The 18295-nt window shown below is 38.0% G+C and overlaps 1 pseudogene across 1 annotated transcript; it reads right to left on the reverse strand.

Annotated features, from left to right (window-relative positions):
* Window positions 1-11607: 11607 nt before the first annotated feature.
* Window positions 11608-17828, reverse strand: LOC307058355 (melanoma-associated antigen 8-like; annotated as a pseudogene). The gene is made up of 3 exons: window positions 17796-17828; window positions 12489-12986; window positions 11608-12386 (listed from the first exon to the last, which is right to left on the reverse strand). The product of its transcript is annotated as a melanoma-associated antigen 8-like (transcript).
* Window positions 17829-18295: the final 467 nt, after the last annotated feature.

An 18295-nucleotide genomic window follows, 5' to 3' on the forward strand; every position in this document is an offset into this window, starting at 1 on the left:
AAAATATGAACAACATTAAAAGTAGCTACTTTTTATTGTAACATATGGAACATATGTGAAGAAAATGTGCCAAATCCAACATTCTGCAAATTGCTGTGAATTGTTAGTGAGAAGATTCATTTGCAGTTCCGAGGCATTTCTTGCCTGTGACTGTCAAACAATGGCAGTATGATGGATTGAGTTACCCCAAGCAGATCTCCCATGAATTCAGTCTCTGGCCTCTGTCAGATAATATTACAGACCTGACTTTTACACTCACTGTTAACATACTTGTGGAATAAGTTATTTTAGCTTTCTGCCACACTATTTTTTATTTCTTTGTATTAGATACACAATAGAGAGTAAAAAATGATTGTGGATATATAGCTGGCAGAGAAGAGCTGCAGTTTGGGATACTCATCACTTCATGAGGATAGCTCACATACATAATTTCTGAAAACAATACAAAAAGATGAAGACAGAATATAGTCTTGTGATTAGCTAGCATTAAATATTCAATGAAAATGTGAAAGGTACTCTTGTGCTTTTCTCTGAGATAATCTGAACTTCTAAAACACTGTGACATAATACCTTTTCTGAAAGGATTCCAAAATGGTTTCAACTGCAATTTTATGCCAAATTTATCAACTGCTTACTTTGTGCCATATAGTGTTCTAGAATACAGAAATGGGCAAACCCAACAAGTTATCTAGCATTGTGTTACTTACATTCTACTGAGAAGAGAGAATATAAATGGATAAACAAATGATAATGATAGTTTTAGTAAGATAAGTGAAATGGGAGTCATGCAGTTTTATACCTTAGATAGGTTATTCATAAAAGGCCCGTATGAGGAGATAACATGTGAGTAGAAGTTTGAATAAAAAAGAAAACAAGTTGTGAGAATATTTAAGGTAAAAATCATTTCAGATAGAAAGGACAATTAAAGGACTATCATAGAGAATTTGCTTGGAGTGTTCAGGAATTGGCAAGAAGATCAGTGTGGCTGGAGAAAAACTAATGAGGGAAGGAAAGGCAGGCTATGAGATGAGAGTTATCCATGGGCTAGATTATTTGGGACCACAAGTTATATAAATGCTTTGGGTTTTTTTCCAAGTGTCATAGGTACGGTTAGAAGGCTTAAGAGCAGGGAATCGATAAATTATTTACCTGTTAAAGAACTCCTCTGGCTGTGGTGTGGAAACAGACTCTAGAGGGATAAGAATTGAAGAAAAGAAGCTATTACAGTAGCTCAGGCGAGAATTCATGATGGATGGAACCAAATGACTATAAGAAGTAGTATTCCTACTCAGGACGTAATTAAGGCTGATAGGATTTTGAGTCCAAGAGGAACAAAGGCATCAAGAATGTTTCTAAGAGGTTTTACCTGATCAGCTGGGTAAATGGTGGGGCCATTACCTTAGTTATGGAACATTAGAAGAGATGCTGTTTTGAATGGCAAAGGGGTCAACACTCTATTTTGGACAGGATAAATGTATGAGAAGATGCCTGTTAGATCACTGTATTTATTTTCTATGCTGCATGACAAATCATCACAAACTTAGTGACTTAAAACAACCCAAATTTATTATTTCACAGTTTCTGTGGGATTGGAGTGTCTTGCTGTGGCTTAGCTGGATTCTCTGCAAGCCTGGAAATAAGCTATGAGCCATCTGGGTTCTCATCTGGCAGCTTGATTGGGGAAGGATCTGCTTCCAAGCTCACTCAGATTGTTGGCAGACTTCCTTTCCTTGCAGCCTTAGAAGTTATGGAATCTCGCTTCTTTAAAATCAACAAGGAGAGCAAGACTCTAGAGCAATCAGCTAGTCTTACATAATGTAACATAATCACAAGAGTGATATGCCATATTCAAGTCACAGTCCTGCCCACACTCAAGGGGAGGGGATTCTACAAGGGCATGAAAGCCAGGAAGTGAGGATCTTGGGGACCACCTGAAAGTCTATATACACCCAAGTGGATAAACTAAGTAGGAAATTGAATATATATTCCAGAAGGAATATCAAAGCTGGAGGGAGAAGCTTTAGAGTTATCAAGGTATTGATATTTCAAAGCCTTGGGTCTGGAGGAAAATATAATCAATAATGACATGGAAATGATAGTCATTTTGTGTCAATGGACATAGAGAGGGAATATTCCAATCAACTAGATTTTTTTAAAAGGTGCAGAAAATAATCCTAGGATCAATTTTGCTACTTAATGGGTCCGTTCTTGTCTGCCTTAACATGGTTACTACTCTTAACTAATTGTTGGCTACTATCAGAGGGTTAGTATGTGCCACACAAATAATGTGCTAAGAGTTTTTAAAAGGTCATCTCACTTTATCCCTGTAATAAACTAATGAGATAGACAATATTGCTATTTTTAATTGACAAGAAAACTAATGCTTCATAGTGCCTCCCCTTGTGTCCAACTTGCCTGGGTCCTGATTCCAAGTCTCCACTTCTGATCACTGATTGGTGTTCTTTATGCCTGCATGGGTTTGCCGTTCTTCTTGATTTGTTTTGTCTTGTCCTCCATCCAGATAGTATCATGTTACTTCCTCCTTCCCTTGGGAGCTGTCAACATATACTTTGCAGACTGCAATTGGTTCAACATTGTGTAATAGACATAATCTTTTACAAATTTCAATCTTTTCTCTAAAGACTAAGATATCTGAGCAATTCAGAACTGAATTAAAGTAGTGCACAGGAAGGAATAAGAAAAATCTATTAGTTTGAACCTAAAGAAAGAGGAAGTCCAAAAGAAAAGAAGGAAGGTATTTTTGAGCATGAGAGAAAGAAGTAAACATATTCATCATTCTTACAATTACTATGCAAGTAGGCTATATGCATTATATATAAGAATAACCCAGGAATTATGGCTTGAAGAATGAATTTACTTTCTTAAATATTAAAAAAATGATGACTCAAAATATGTTTCTCGATTATAATGGAATGCATTATAGTAGAAATGTTAGTTGATTCGTTTTTGTCATTTTGTACTTAGCTCCTGGTGAATGGTTATAACTAATACATATTAGACAGTGCATTCATTTACTGTGGTTTAAATTATATGTAGGATGTGGTTTAGTATATCTCTTTCACTCTAAGCATTGTTATCCTTGACCCAATATTAGCATTAAGATACGTCTCTATTGCATATTCAAATCAAGGTGTACAGATACATAGAAGATCCTTTTTCTCACTGAAAAACAGTCCGAGAAAAAATAATTACAGTTAAAAAAAAAAAACTCTGAAATTTACATTAGCTTTTCCTATGGAAAACCCTGGTCTAATATTTCTGCATAGATGTTTTGAAGAATACAACCTTAATGATTTTAGATATATGCAAATCTCTTTCATATCAGAGGTATAGCGCATGTGCCTATATAAAACCGCATGTTCATAAAGTCATTGTTGACCCTCTTATACTTGTTCATCATAGTAACCTGATCTAAAGACATAAGTATAATGTGTAGGGTTGACTCTTCCTGAGAAGGCTTCTAAACAGCAAGCTTAGTTCCAATAAGTATTATTGATGGAATACATTCCAGCCAAGACTAGTTCTTTATTTTACTCATTCTTTATGTAGTAGAATCTGCTGTAATTAGGGGAGAAAAATTACAGTCTCTAAATGCAAATTATCTCAATTTGTATGATATCTACCTATGCTACTTAGTTCTAATATTTTACAGCATTTACTCTGGAGTTTCTTTTACATTTTATTATGAAAAAAACAAAATTGAGTACCTAGCCTTGTTTTTTTTTAATTGTAATCATCTTTTCCTCATTATTTCTACTTCCAGTAATTGTATAGAATTAAAAAAATGTTAACTCAGAACTATGCATTTGAGAGCTGATCCCTCAAAATACACAGGGAACAATCCTCCACAAATTCACACTGTAATGGGCAAGGGTGTTGTAGGCTGATACTAATTTTGCTTACCTTCCAATCCCCTGAAGGAACAGAATAATGCCAAATACTACTTGGCCACAATTTCATGTTTTCTAACTTTTGAATCACATTGTAGGTACTTTCTAACAGCATACTGAGGACATAGAAGCAGTAACAGGTTTATCGACAGTGGCTGGACAATGACCAGCCAGCCATCTCACGTTTTTGTGTTTTATAGGAAAACATCAGTGCAAGGAACCCAAGGCTTTCTTTTCTGGACTCATGATTTTTTTTTTTCCTGAAAGGAGCTGTAATCTGTGCTTTAAAAATAATATGGTGACTTGAAGAGATTTCACCTTTATGGGACTTTATTCAGCCTGGAGGAAAATTGAATTTAGACTGCAAGTAAAACTTAATTTAAACTACTTGGCCTGCCACACGGGCTTCATATTCTTTATACTTCACTTCAGAGATTAAAGACAGTCTACATTTAGTAAAAGTATTCTACAGAGTTTTCCTTAACCTTCTTCATGTTAGCATACAAATGTTCCTTTTTTGTGGGAATTTTTTTTTTTTTTTTGCGGTACGTGGGCCTCTCACTGTTGTGGCCTCTCCCGTTGCGGAGCACAGGCTCCGGTCACGCGGGCTCAGCGGCCATGGCTCACGGGCCCAGCTGCTCCGCGGCATGTGGATCTTCGCGGACCGGGGCACGAACCCGTGTCCCCTGCATCGGCAGGCGGACTCTCAACCACTGCACCACCAGGGAAGCCCTTTGTGGGAATTTTGAAGATTCTTTGTATCCATTTCTAGTGCATATGGCAAACATAGGCGACTTCAAAGTATTTACTAATCTGACATTAAATTAATGCACTGTATTATCTATGTGAAATTGTTTAAAACGTGATATATTCTGATTTCATTCTGGATATACCACTTAGAAAGTGGTGATGATCTTTAACCAGTATGACTAAAGAAGTTGGTTCAGTCTGTTCTGGCATATGTCCTTTTTTTTTTTTTTTTTTTTTTTTGCTGTACGCGGGCCTCTCACTGTTGTGGCCTCTCCCGTTGCAGAGCGCAGGCTCCAGACGCGCAGGCTCAGTGGCCATGGCTCATGGGCCCAGCCGCTCCGCAGCATGTGGGATCTTCCCAGACCGGGGCATGAACCCATGTCCCCTGCATCGGCAGGCGGACTCTCAACCACTGTGCCACCAGGGAAGCCCCTGGCATATGTCCTTTAAATCTACATTGCTCCTGATCTATGTATTCTGAGTCTTCACTAAAATGACTTCATGCTTCAAAGCCGTTACTACTAAGTCTTTGTACACAAGATTTCAATGTTAATTTTTTATTAATACACTTTACATTGTGGAATATTTTAGACTTGTAAAAAAGTTACAAAGAAAGTACAGACAATTCCTGAATGTTCTTCATCCATTTTCCCTTTATATTGACATCGTACCTAACCAAAGCACATTTGTCAAAATGAGCAATTAGCATTGGTACTTTACTATTAAAAAAACTACAGACTTTATTCAGATTCTTCAGTTTTCTCTAGGATCAAATTTTTATTCCAGAATACACAGTGGTGATAGTCAATGTTAGTTTGTAAGCACCGAAGTTTTATCCATTGCTTTCCTCCATTATACTCTAATTGAGCTTGCTTCATGGTCCTGAGAACGTCTTCATGTTCTTGATGCTTTAGTTATTAGTACACTCATTTGAATTCTCTGAGCTTAGTGGCTTCTGTGTCCAATTTGTTGAGTTGTTGTTCGTGGCAGAATCCATAGCCATCAATGACTATAATGATGTTAGGAGAAAGATGATGATGGAATAAAGAATATAGAGAAAGAGGTTTGGTTAAATTGTTTTTGGTAGATAGACCCTTTTCATGCATGAAATCTCAACTTACAGTGTATCTCCATTACTGCAGTTCCATGAAAAGACCTAGGACATTTTAAACATTCACAAGGCAACAAGAATCAGGACAACAAGTAATATCACACACAATCAGCCTTTGAAACTGAATGTATCAGTTTAGTTTTCCTAACCAATCAAAACATAAGGTCATTCTTATACAAATTTGTTGTTTAGAGTTATTAGATTAAAAACCTTAAGAATTATACTTTTACGTATGTATATTTAACTTTTTATTTTATATTGGAGTATAGTTAATTATCAATATTTTGTTAGTTTCAGGTGTACAGCAAAGTGATTTAGTTATACACATACATGTATCTATTCTTTTTCAGATTCTTTTCCCATTTAAGTTGTTACATAATATTGAGCAGAGTTCCCTTGTTAGTTATCCATTTTAAATATAGCAGTGTGTGCATGTCAATCCTAAACTCCCTAACTATCCCTTCCCCCCGACCCCGCTTCCCCACTGGTAACCATAAGTTCTTTTCTAAGTCTGTGAGTCTGTTTCTGTTTTGTAAATAAGTTAATTTGTATCATTTTTTAAAAAATTCCACATATAAGCGATATCATATGATATCTCTCTAATATATTTCTAAAATGTATCTGGTATGTATTATATATAGATTTCTATATAATACATATACATAGGTACATTTATACATAATACCTATACATATATACATGTATAGATATATTTAAAAATATTTAAAAGTGTAATCCTTAAGATTTTTAATCTGTTAGCTCTCTAAACAAGTATATATATGACATATATATGCACACACACACACACACACACACATACACATTTAGTGCTAGAAGTTTTCCTCTCAATACTGCTTTAGCTGTCTCCATCAAATTTTGATGTTTGATTTGCATTTTTAGATTACCATTTAGATTTATCTATTTTGTTTTCAAGTGTATTCTGTATAACTTTTTCGTAGTTGCTATATTACATTATATATATTTTTGTGCATGTATGTTTGTGGTATATCTATACATTTGTATTATATCTATATATCTATATCTATGTCTATACTATGATATTTCCGGCCCCATCATTTTTATCTTCTCTTGGGACTCTGATGACAAGAATGTTAAAATTTCTCTTATAGTCCTACAGATCCCCAAGGGTCTGTTTGTCTGTCTGTCTGTCTATCTAGCTAGCTATCTTTTTTTTTTTTTTTTTTGGCTGTGTTGGGTCTTTGCTGCTGCACACAGGCTCTCTCTAGTTGTGGCTAGCAGGGGCTACTCGTCATTGAGATGCATGGGCTTCTCATTGCGGTGTCTTCTCTTGTTGTGGAGCACGGGCTCTAGGCATGTGGGCTTCAGTAGTTGCAGCTCGTGGGCTCAGTAGTTGCGGCACGCGGGCTTAGTTGCCCCGTGCCATGTGGGATCTTCCCAGACCAGGGATCGAATCCATGTCCCCTGCGTTGACAGGCAGATTCTTAATCACTGTGCCACCAGGGAAGTCCCAACTAGCTATCTATTTATTGATTGATGTGTAACATTCTCTTTGCTGTTCAAACTGGTTAAAGAGTTAGATATGAAAATCCATTAAACATTCTCCTCTATGAAGTGCAAGTAGAACTGAAAAAGAATATAATAATAGAATAATATGTGGCTCTGTAATGAACAATATTTATATAGTTATAATGAGATAAGTGCTGTTATGGGCTATAAACCTTTATAATTAACCAATATTCAAAAGACAGAAAATTTATTATTATTATTGAATAGAATGTAAATATTACCAATCTTGCAATAAAAATATAATGTACAGGTGGAAAAACTGGAAGATAGACTGAGGAGAGGTGGGAAAATTGTAATACCATCATCTTGCAAAGTAGGCATTCAAAATATATCAGTGAATGATGGAATAAAAAATAAGATTTTAAACTGTTACTATTCCACAGTAACTGTATAAGATAGGAACTAGATGCTCATCAAACTTTTTTTTAATACAGCTAATCTAAGTTTCTAGTTACCACTGCAGCTTGCCTCAGCTGATTTATGGCCAGTAAACTGTAGAAAGAAATAATATACACCATTTACTGATTTCTCAAAATCAGATTGTGTTTTAATTTTTTACATTCTCCCCCATACTTTTCTTATGCAGCTTTATTTTCTCTGGGATGTCTATTGCCTTTCATTTCTCTTTTTGGAAGGAAAAAGTGTTTCCCTTCCTCACCATATCTTTATTATTTTCATCTCATTCATTCATTGTATTTCTTGGTATCCATTCCATTATTCTTCCTCAAGCCTGCTGACTTCTTATTTTGGTTTGAATACTCACTTCATACTTGGACTGTGACTTTCCTGTATAGCTTTTTGAATTTTTCCACAAGATTCTAGTTTGCTTTGTTCCGGCATTCTATGCTTTTATAAAATCTGCAAGATGTTCTAAACTTATGAGTAAGAAGAGGTAATATTTATGCCAAATTTGTCATCTTAAACCAGAAACCCATGATAGCATTATAAATTACTCATGATTCAAATTAATAGCAAACACCAGGATAGGAAATAAATCATAGAAGCAATAGGTCTATATGATCCATTAATGCATGTAAAGATTCTGCCCCATTTTTATTCATGTTTGAAAAGATGAGAGTTTTTTTGTAATATTTATGTAGATTTCATACAATTCTCCTACAATCTGAATAGAATTGAATAATCACTGAAAAACAACTTCCAAAGGTTGAGCAAGTGGTGTTCTCATTTAGAAGAATTATTAATAATATTTCTCTTTCTCACAGTTACTAACTTAACTCTAATGCTTCTTAACTGAGTCTTAACTCTAATGATCGCTCAGAGCTAGCAAGGAGTAAATGTGATGATGGTGAGAAGACATTTTAAATGTAACTGAGAGATTAATTCATTAGCTTATAAGTATTTGAATGTACAAAAATCTTGAGATTAGGTTCTGTATCAAAGTAGTTAATGCCTTCAACGTTATTACTAAATTAAGATGCTAAAGTCTCTTATCATTTGCTCCTTTATTACTGGAAAAGACAACTGTGCTAGCCCGTAAGATTCCTGTAGGCTTATACTAGAAATTTTTTTTTTTTTTAACTTTCAGTGAAATTTATTGAAGAGAAACATTGACTGAAACCATTGAACAGAGAGCATGATAACACAGAGAGGAACTTCTAACGGCCACTGGAGCCAACGGGTCCCACTGCCCCCTCCCAGGGTCCCCAACAAGGTGCCTCTGCTACACCCCACCCAGCAGCCCTCCACCTTCCTGAGAGCCTCCACCTCTCCCTCCCTGAGAGCCTCCCTTCCTGAGAGCCTCGCAGGTGGCCTCTCGCCAGGACAATGGGCGCCAGCAATGCCTGCTCCCCCCAGGGCAGCCCCTCCCCCTCTGGCCCACATGCCCGGGGCCTGCCCCTGCCCTATGATGGGCACAGGACAGTCCCACAGCAGGGCACGCACCACTGAGCTGATGACGTGGTGTCCCAAGGAACAACGGGGTGGCCGTTAATTGTACTGCTAATTACTTTCACATTTCCAAGTAAATTCCTACTCCAGTGCTGTGTTATCTAATTTGGGATCGCAAACTATGATGGAATGTTTCCCAATTGATTTTACAAATAGCAAAATTCATTCTTGAATTGGATAAGTACAAATATATGTGATCAATACCATTCACAAACTTAGAAACTGAAGCTTATTAAATACTATTATTAATATACAGAAATCTGTTGCATTTGTATACACTAACAACAAAGTATCAGAAAGAGAAACTAAGGAAACAATCTCATTTACCATTGCATCAAAAGGATAGAATACCTAGGAATAAACCTACCTAAGGAGGCAAAAGACCTGTACACTGAAAACTATGACAGTAATGAAAGAAACTGAAGATAACACAAACAGATGGAAGATACATGGCATTCTTGAATTGGAAGCATCAATATTGTTAAAATGACCATACTACTCAAGTCAACCTACAGAACTTCAGTCAATGCAATTCCTATTAAAATACCAGTGGCATTTTTCACAGAACTTGAACAAATAATTTTAAATTTTCTGTGGAAACACAAAAGACCCTGAATAGCCAAAACAATCTTGAGAAAGAACAACAGAGCTGGAGGGATCATGCTCCCTGACTTCAGACTGCAGTACAAAGCTACAGTAGTCAAAACAGTATGGTACTGGCACAAAACCAGACAAATAGATCAATGGAACAGGATAGAAAGCAAAAAATAAACCCACGCACCTATGGTCAATTAATCTACAACAAAGGAGGCAGGAATACAGTATACAATGGAGAAAAGACAGTCTCTTCAATAAGTGGTGCTGAGAGAACTGAACAGCTGCATGTAAAAGAATGAAATTAGAGTATTGTCTAGTACCATATACAAAAATAAATGCAAAATAAAGTAAAGGCCTAAATGTAAGACCGGATACTATAAAACTCCTAGAGGGAAACATAGGCAGAACACTCTTTGACATAAATCGCAGCAATATTTTTTTGGATCTGTCTCCTAAGGAAAAGAAGTAAAAGCAAAAATAAAAAAATGGGACCTAACTAAACTTAAAAGCTTTTTTGCACAACAAAGGAAACCATTGACGAAACTAAAAGACAACCTATTGAATGGGAGAAAATATTTGCAGCTGAAATGACTGATGAAGGATTAATATCCAACATGTATAAACAGCTCATACAACTCAACATGAAGAAAACAAACAACCCGATTAAAAACATGGGCAGAAGAACTGAATGGACATTTTTCCAAAGAGAAAATGCAGATGGCCAACAGGTACATGAAATGATCCTCCACATCACTAATCATCAAACAACTGCAAATCAAAACCGCAAAGAGATATCAGCTCACACCTGTCAGAATGGCTGTCATCAAAAAGAACACAAATAACAAATGTAGGCAAGGATGTGGAGAAAAGGGAACCCTTATACACTGTTGGGGGAATGTAGATTGGTGCAGCCACTGTGGAAAACAGTATGGAGGTTTCTCAAAAAACTAAAAACAGAACTACCATATGATCCACCAATTCCACTCCTGGGTATATATCCCCCCAAAACCCCACTAATTCAAAAAGGTGCATGCACCCCAATGCTCATAGCAGCATTATTTACAATCGAAAAGACATGGAAGCTACCTAAGTGTCCATCGACAGATGAATGGATAAAGAACAGGTACTATATGTGTACAATGGACTACTACTCAGTCATAGACAAGGAACAAACTTTTGCCTTTTGCAGCAAGATGGATGGACTTGGAGGGCAATATGCTAAGTGAAATAAGTCAGAGAACAACAAATACTGCACGATATCACTCATATGTGGAATCTAAAAAATACAACAAACTAGTGAATATAACAAAAAAGAAGCAGACTCAAAGATACAGAGAACAAACTATTGGTTATCAGTAGGGATGAGGGAGGGGCACTACAGGGATGGAGGAGTGGGAGGCACAAACTATTGGATGTAAGACAAGCTACAAGGATGTATTGTACAACATGGGGAATATAGCCAGTATTTGGTAATAACTATAAATTGAATGTAACCTTTAAAAATTGTATAAAAAATAAAATGTATTGGCATTTAAAACATCTTCTATTAAAAAGAACAACATTTGAAAAATCACTAAAGGAAACATGAATTTCCATGTCATCGTAGAGAACAGGAACACAAAGATGCTACACAGTGTGTTCCCCCAACTTGCCTGGGCCCTCACTACTTAGAAGGCTGACTGCTCCCTCTTCAAACTCAGAGTGAAGGATCAGCCTCCCTTCCTGTCCCACAGGAGAAGCTGCTGGACGTGGGCCTGGAAGGAGCCTGGCTGCTGCTCTGGCTCAGGCTCCCTCTTCCTCATCGCTCACAGCCTCTGCAGACAGGGATAGGAAGGACCTGGGATCCAAGCTATTGACCCTGAGCAGATACTCCAGAACCTGCCACTTGCTGGTCTCTGCGTGGGCCTGGGGAACCCACAGGAACTCGTAGCGGGCGGGGTTGCTGTGGGGCACCTGCCGGTGCTCCAGGTAGCCCTCCTGCACCTACGCTTTGGTGAGGAGCTCCCTGGGCTCCCCATAGATGCAGTGCTACCTCCTGGCACACACCCCCATCTTGCTAAGTGCTCCCCAGACCTCCTCCGCAGGGGCAACAAAGTCGTCCTCCAGGAGGATCAGGCCCAGGAGGCCGGTCTTGGGCATGCTCTGGCCGTCACTCAGCATCCCATCATAAGTGAGGCCCAGGTTGGGGACGAGGACATAGGAGTGATTGCTGGGATCCACTTCCTTCACGGCGAGGCCAAAGACCAGCTGCATGCACTCGGAGGCTCAGCTGAAGACCACGGGGAAGTGTCCTGGTAATCTTTGAGGATAGTCAGCGTTTCTGCCTTTGTGGTAGGCTCCTTTGTGTGATACTTGAGGAGCAGGAACCCTACCAGGTCAGCCACCTTCACATGTAGTGCATCTTGGAGCAACGACTCGGCATCTTCCTGGTCATGCCAGGTGCTCGGCCCTTCCTCATCTTGGGTGCTGAGGCCGTTGTCTTCAGATTGGCTCCATGGAGTGGTGGCCAGGGCAGTGGGCGAGGGGCTCTGGGGGGGACTGGGTTCCCCAGCATCAGCCACCTCCTCCAGGGTGCCCAGGAACAGGACACATTAACAAGAGGGGGAGGAGGACGAGGGGGATGCGGCCTCCTCCCCCTCAGCCCCGAACAGCTGCGCCTCCACTGGGTCCTGAAGGTCTGCCTCAGGCTTGCGGAGCTCACTCATCTCGACCAGGGGCATGATGACTGGGGTCTGGCCGCTGACAGGAGTGTGGGCAGGGGTGACAGATAGGAACCACTGACAGGTTTTCTTTTGAGGGGTGCCCTCGGGCCTCACAGGGGCGGTCCTCCTGGGCGGCCTGTCCCCTGCCAACCTCACCTTGACTCCTGGCACTGCCTGGGCCTCCTCTGCTCTGTGACCTGAGGACACGTGCCTCAGACCTGGGCCTTCACCTCCCTGTTCCTGGAGCCCCTGCGGAGTCCAGCCCCCGCCTGTCTCCTGACTTTCTCTGACTCTGTGGATGACTCCAGAGTCCCGCTCAGAAGGGTCTGAAGAGCTCGTCTCAGCAGTGCAGCCAGGAACTGTGCAGGGACTGTCCCAGGCACTCTGTGCGAATGCCACGTGGGTTTCCTGGTGCTCCCGGAAGCCCCAGGAAGATGAGGGAGAAAGTTCTAGATGTCTCTTTACAGAGAAAGTGGTTGGATCAGAAGAACATGTGAGGAGGTGCTTTGCTACTGTAGCAGCAGTAGCAGTGAGCCAGAAATGTTTAATGATAATATATTAGTTCGTTAATTTAAAACTTGGTGCTAATAATTTTATACTTGTTTAGTCTTACCAAAACTATATGAAGTGTTCTGCTATCGAGTTAGCAACATTTAAATCATTGTGAGGTATAATAAGTTAATATTTGTATGTTTCAGCTCAGTACTTAACAGACTGCTTTGCTCAAAATAGGTGTTACACTAAACTTGAATGGATGATTAATTTTTGTATTACTGAACCAAAACCTATGGTTGTAATATGGAAAAAAATTTTGAGATAATAAAACTGGAACTTGTTTTATAGAAAGGATATTCAGAGCATCTTTGGATAGCAGCTGGCAGCTTTGGGGTGTGTGTGTCTGGGAAAGCCATAAATCTCAGCCTATTGTGTAGAGAACACAGAATTGTAAGCCCAAACTGAACATTTCAGTGGCAGAAGGGATAGATGAGAAAAAATTGCTTAAAGCTCTTACTCTTTCCTGATGGTATTATTTCTACCTAGAAATTCCTCTTATAATTCTGAACACAGCAAGAAGTAAAACATACTTTTAAACGCTTCCTTTAACATGGCTTTTTTTCTTCATGAGAAATAAATCACTGGGCACATCCATATTTGAAAATAATTGTGATATTTATTTTAGATACCTTATATGTTCATATAAAATTGGGAACATGTTAGTAAGAAATAGACTATCCAAATCATGTACCCAGAACTCTTATAGTCCCTAAAAAGAGCAATTACAATTATTGATAATTAAACATTTAATATTCAGTTAGCAGTTAAGTTTTAGGTCATCTTTGTGATCCAAAGATATATATATATCTCCCATTTTAGAAATGTTTTCCCAACTTCAGTTTTCCAAGGTTGAATAAAACTCTCTACTATCATGTATTTAATTAAAAATAACATAATTCTAGACTCTTCTCTCACCGTACAGCCCAATTTAATACATTCCACCACCTAAGTAACTCTCAAATTAATTCACTTCTATCTATGTTCATTTTCAGAATCCTCAACTAGGCTGCAGTCACCACAGCCATATTCCCTCTGCTCCTCCTCTCCATTCTCCAAACAGCAGCCAGGATATGTCCTTTTTAAAGCACAGATTTAAATATCATTTCCCTCTTAAAATGTTTCAACAGCTTCCAAAGGTCCTTCAAATAATGCCCCTAAAATTCCAACAACCCTACCTTTAGTTGCCTCTCCAGGCTCAAATGTATGCACAATTCTACTATTTGTTTATTTCATACCAGCCACTCTGGCTTTCTATTTCAGCATGCAGTGCTTTCCCCTGCCTCACAGTTTTTGTACATATTGTCCCCTCTTCCTGGAATGTTCTATCCCTTCTCTTTGCCTTATCTAAATGGTGATCCTCTTTAAAATCACAGCATGAATATTGCTATGCAGATAAAACTTTCCTAACTTGAATAAACTGGACCTCCAAATTATATATTTCCTTAGCACTATGAAAATCTACGTTTGTAGTGCACTACGAACAGATAGGTCCTAATCTCAATTTTGCACATAACTGTTTCTCGATAGTAAATACTGGTACAATTATTTTTTCTCAGTTATTTATTGACTGTAAACTTCATGAAAAAGAGAAGTATTTTGTTAACCATTTCCATCATCTGAATGCACGATATTGTCTGGTAGGCAGTAGGCATACAATAAATATTTGTTAGCCAACTGACAAATACAGTAATTTAGAATTCACTATATAGTTTCATATACCTAAAATATTTTCTTCTAAGTTTATTTGCACCCCTAACTATGTTGAACTGTGTCAGGCTAGTAGGTGAGTTGAAGAGAGGAGAAAGTTGTATAAAAACATTGGCTGAAGAGCTGCAGAGTGGAGAGTGAAGAGAAGGTAAAAGGGAAATACTGATATTGGAGAATAACATCATATCCTGTTCAAAACATAAAAACAGATCCAGAAGGCTTTTCCATTTTTTTCTTTCAATACAAGTTTTGCAATATAGTTTACTATTACTATTTAGAGGCTAACTAGAATGGTGTCTCCATATCTTTATCGCTGTTCACTTTTGACATTTGTATTGGCCATTAGCACTTCCTCTAAAGCGACCATGTGAAGGGAGTGGGGTGAAATTTAAGCCAGGCAATTTGCCTCCTGTTGACAGATTTTGTAATATGATTGATGGGGCAGAAGGTGAAACTATCTGGTAAAATGAGTTTTTTGCATTATCTGTGTATTTCATATATCAATGCCAGTATTTCTCAAACTGCAGGTCAAGACTCTAGAGGGAAGGGTTACAATATAATTTAAGGGGTTTCATATATGGGAACTCTTTGGAGGTGGAAATTGTGGGCTATATTGAAAGTACGAGTCATCTTTTTTCCTCAACTCTCCACAATTCCTCCTTCCTAACCTGTTAAAATTTGTTTTAACAAAATTCTGCCAATTATAGGAAATTAAATCTTTATGCATGTTATTCATAATGTAAACCCTTTAAAAGCAAACATTAGAGAGTGTTGAAATCACCTGTCTATGCAATTCTGCCTGCAGTACCTTGCACAGTGCCTTATAATCAATTAATATCTATAGGTTGATTTGCTTTCCATCTACTCACAGAAAAAAATATGACTATATTATGAGAGAAAATGATAAAAATGTGGAATTGATAGGTACCACCCATCATATTAACTACTGGTTGTCATAGAGAAGAAAAAACAAAAACTGCAAAAAAATGTTTTTTCTTTATAAATGTGTTTTGAGCTCCTGATATAATATTAAACCCAGGATTAACCAGATCTCCCAGGGTCTCTTTTACAATTCATGTTTGATTTCAGGCCTCAGTTACACTCAGTTAATGTGAAGTTTATGATATGTGTAAAATTAAAATGGAAAATAATAGCACAAATATTGAGAGAGGAAAAATGGAGATATATTGTTTTAAGGTTCTTGTGCTGTGTATATATAGTGGTATATCACTTAAAGGAAGATTGTGGTAAGTTAAGCATATATCCTGTAAATCCTGAAGCAACCATTAAAATGACAAAGCAAAGAGTTATAGCTAAAAAACCAACAAAGAAGATAAAATGATAGAAATTTTCATTTATCTAAGAAACTGAAATAAAAGGAAAAGAAACAAGGAAAAGATGGGACGATTTTTTTACTGGCAAAATGATAGAATTTGAATCTAACCATATCAATAATAGATTAAATTTAAATGATGTAGAAACTCCAATTAAAATACAGAGATCATCAGATTAGACAAAAAGCAATAACCACTTATATGCTGCCTTTGAGAAACAAATTTCGAATACATAGACATAGACAGGAGTAAGTTAAAAGTAAAAGGGTGAAAGAATCTATAGTATCCTAACACTTTATAAAACAAAACCTGAATGATTATACTGATATCAGACAAACTTGTTTTTAGAGCAAAGAATATTACCCAGGGATAAATTTATTTTATAGCAAGAAAAGGGTCAGTTTAACAAGATTTATGCAACTAATAACAGAGCTTGAAAATATATGAGGCAAGAACTGCTAGAACTATAAGAAGAAGTAGACGAACCCACAATTATAGTCAGAGATTTCAATAATACTCTCTCATTAATGGATAGAACAAGAGCAGAGAAAAATGAGTAAGAACATAGAAGATTCTAACAGCACTGTGAATTGAATTTATCTAATTGATATTTCTAAGATATTCCACCCCCAAACAAACGTTCTTTTTTTTTTTTTTTGGCCACACCACATGTGGGATCTTAGTTCTCCAACCAGGGATCGAACCCACCCCCCCTGCAGTAGAAGCCCAGAGTCTTAACCACTGGACCACCAGGGAAGTCCCAAACATTCTTTTCAAGTACACACAAACAACACCAAGATAGACTGCATTGGACCCTAAAACAAATCGCACTAAATTTAAAGAGATTCAAGTCTTTCAATGAATATTACTGACTACAAGGGAATTAAGTTAGAAATCACTATCAGAATACTTTCTGGAAAAGTCCTCCAAAATTTAAAAATTAAATAACACTTCTAAACACATAAGTCAAATAAAAAGATCAAAGGAACAATTAGAAGGTACTTGGAATTGAACAAAAATGAAAACTCATTGTATTAGAATTTGTGTGATGCTACTAAAGCAGTATTAAAGGGGAAATGTGTAACACCAAATTCCCATGTTAGGAAAGAAAAAAGGTCTCAAATCAATTATTTTGGTGTCCACCATAAGAAACAAGAGAAAGAAGAGCAAAATAAAACCAAGTTAAGTAGGAAAATGAAATAATCAAGATCAGCGCAGAAATCAATGAGAATAAGAGCAAGGTGGCAGGAATAGAAGACCCAGCCCTTGTCCCTCCACAAAGACACTGACTTAACAACAATATATGGACCAAAATATCTTTATGGAGACTCCAGAAACCAGTTACGAAGTTGTGGTATCCCAAGCAGGTAAAAAGTTGAGAACAGGCACATTGAAATGAATAATAAGAATTATTTCACTTTATCCCCAGTTACCTCACTCTTAGGTCAGCAGAGCTCATTGCCATTGACGAGAACTCCAACTCATGGCTTCTCCTTGGTGGGAAAGAGAAGAGTAGAACAAGTGTCCAACATACAGTATATTCAGAGGGCTGCCTGAGGGACTTAGTTTCTTTCTCATATAACTTGGAGCATTGGCATGATTGGAACCAGCATAGTTTAGATTCCTGGGGCCACTGAAAGTAAGAGAGAATAGGAGTAGCTTGCTCTCATACCAGAGGACCTGCCGTGCTACGGGCAGAGGCCATTGTTGTTTGGCACTATCAGAAGAATGCACCCAACTCATGGCTTCTTGAGAGGGAGAGATAAGAGTGGGGCATTCATCCAGGTGTACCAAGGGTTTCCAGAGGGACTGGTTTCTGACTGGTCTGACTTGGAGCCCTGAACGGGAACCAGGATACTTTGGATGCCTGTAGGCCACTGAGAATAAAAAGGAGCTGGACAACTTGCTGCTGCAGTACCACAGAACCTGCAATATTGCAGAGAGACACTAGAGGGAGCAAAAGATTATGAGCTACTGAAAGAGAAACTAGCAAATCTCTCTAGTTGGTAAATTACATCCACGAGAGCAGAGAAGTTGCATCCCCCTGAAAAATGTTTCAGAGTCCCCCAAATCTCTAGCTGTGTTAATTGATGAAAGGCTTCCCCTGTACAAAGCCAGCCTAAAAGTACTGAGGGAAGTGCTATTTTTTCAAAAGAAAAAACTTGGCAAAAA

Source organism: Hyperoodon ampullatus, assembly GCF_949752795.1.
Source record: "Hyperoodon ampullatus genome assembly, chromosome: 9".
Taxonomy (NCBI): domain Eukaryota; kingdom Metazoa; phylum Chordata; class Mammalia; order Artiodactyla; family Ziphiidae; genus Hyperoodon; species Hyperoodon ampullatus.